Raw genomic sequence first — 2,497 nt, forward strand, 5'->3', positions numbered from 1 at the left:
ACAAGACCATGATGCTCCAATTTCCCCAATCCCCAATTACTCTCAATGAAACTCATAAACTTATTTATAAATTTCACAGCATCGGCGGTATAAATGGGGGAGTTGATTGAGGAGTAGTGATAGAATTTTGTCTCCTCTCTCACTAACTCTACCAGGTGCCAATGTCCGGAGCTGACAATCGGGATCAGAATTCTTTCACACTCCAAGAACTTCTGCAGAGAAACATTTTCCTTCATTCATTTTGCCACCATTTCAATATTTCCTTCTAGAAATGCTTGCTAAAAGATGCAATAATGTCAACATTGTGGGATAACATAATAATAATATCCACCAATTAGTGAAAAAAACAAGGATATACTTACTGCAAGCCAAGGTCTTATGACTTGTATCTTTCGATCATAACTATTAGTTGTTTCAATCTTGTTACAAAGCCGAATAACAAATGCATCGATCACCTACAAAATTTACCATGAATGAATAAAATAGTTAATATAAATTATTTTATATACAACATCAAACAAACAATAACACAATTGTTTAGAACCTACATCGTCACTGAGTTCACCTCCCGTTAATAGTATATAAGCATCTAAGCGAGATACGCTTGCTTCGGCACACTTCCAAATGTACGTATCACTATATGCAAGTACATTGTGAGAAAATTGCTACTAGAATTAAGTAAATTCAAAGATTATTATTAGAATAAGTCAGTAACAGTTACCTGTTCATTCTCGATTGTAGAAAGTCTTCAATTAATTTGTTCTCATAATCAAACGCCAGTGCCTTACCTGGATAGTCTCTAGATGTAGGTATGAAGCCTTCTTGATTTTTGCACTTTTTTTCCCCTCAGGACTATCCAATATCTGGATGACACGTCTCTTCTTTGTGCCTTCCTTTGGTTGATCTAGAGGCATATAAGGTGAAGTAACAGAGGGTCCATCCTTCCTCTTCCTCTTTCCGACAGCCCGTTTGATAGATGGCGTTTCTCTGTTATTCTCATTACCACCTTTATCTTTTTGAGAAACATCTCTATAGAGTCGAGAAGTCATATAATTAACAAAGAGTTACACAAGAATTATATGGAAAATATAAAAATTAAAATTGCAAGAAATTTTAAAAACTAAACTCACCGAGCATCTTCTAAAATTCTCATGTCTCTTGCGCTCATCACAAAGTCATCACATAAATCGGCTTCCCCAGTTCCTTCCAAATTCTCATATTCCTTAGCTTCCATATCCTCTTTGATTTTTTTTCTTCAGTAACATTTCCGTCATCCTCTTTCTCCTTGGTTTTTTGGCATCTAGCACTACGCTCTTCTAATTCTCGTAATTCTGTAGTGAGCTCATTCAACTCGTACGTCTTCTCCGCAATTAAGAAAATTAATTCAGCTTTCCTTGATTCCTATTTGACAAAAAAGCTAGTATTAGTACGTATACTATAGTTGCAAACATAGATACTAACAAAAGAGACATAAAATAATGAACTATTAGAGCAACGATATGTACAAATACTATTGGCGATGCCGTATGAATAAGAGGAGTATTCTCTTGGCCATTATCCGTAACCAACTTCGGGACTCTATATAATTTGTTCATAGTAGTCCTCCTCCACTTTCCAGTACTCTTCACACAAAAGAGCAGCAGTAACCTTTCAACATCTGAAGTATACTCTAATTCCCCCACTTTTTCATAAAACCAAACCTACAAAAAAGAAACTACACATTAGCATGTACATAAACAATAATCATTATCAAAATGAAAAGATATACAAAATAATGTTCATGTAACTCACCAGTAAAATGGAGGAAAAACCACCCATGTACCCGACATTTGAGCGCTGACCTAATTCCCGCATACTAAGAGACTTCTTTGATTTACTCATCTCTTTGCAAAGAAAAGTGAACACCGCATGGCACCAATTATATTTATGCAAAGTTGATAACTGCTCCGCATATCTAAACGCCCACAAGGGACATGTCTTACATGTCCGCGGGCATAATATGAAGCCGATAATGAAAGCCACAATAAGTTTCACACATATTATAAGGTCTTCATTAATCATATCTACAATCATCTCGGCCATTCTATCGCGCTTCCCCGAAATCACCGCCTTCTTTTCCTCATCGGCTTTCTTATAATTCTTTACAAAATAGGTGTAGATTGTATTAGCCGCTGCCCCACTCATTTTTATCAGAATTCCCTCCTTTGGCAATCCGGTAATTCGGTGAATATCATCTATACCGAACACACAATTTTTATTCCCAATCATGAATGAGCATTTATCGGGATTAAAATTTTGAATCAAGCAATCAATTGTTATTTGCTCATTGCTCAAGGATGTGGGTATATTGAGAAAGTTGTGAAAAAGTGTCGTCTGTAGGGCTTTTATGTGTCTTTCATCTAATATTATTCGCTTATCAATTAAATCTCGAAAATAACACAAATTGGCCGGAATTCTCAAGTGTGTTATCTTAGCCCTACAAGAAAATTATAATTCA

At 35.7% G+C, this 2,497-nt stretch overlaps 1 long non-coding RNA gene across 1 annotated transcript; it reads right to left on the reverse strand.

Moving 5' to 3' along the window:
• Positions 406 to 943, reverse strand: LOC109835881. The gene is made up of 3 exons (XR_002245719.1): positions 722 to 943; positions 549 to 636; positions 406 to 455 (listed from the first exon to the last, which is right to left on the reverse strand). It is a non-coding gene; the product is annotated as an uncharacterized LOC109835881 (long non-coding RNA).

Source organism: Asparagus officinalis, chromosome 4, assembly GCF_001876935.1.
Source record: "Asparagus officinalis chromosome 4, Aspof.V1, whole genome shotgun sequence".
Taxonomy (NCBI): domain Eukaryota; kingdom Viridiplantae; phylum Streptophyta; class Magnoliopsida; order Asparagales; family Asparagaceae; genus Asparagus; species Asparagus officinalis.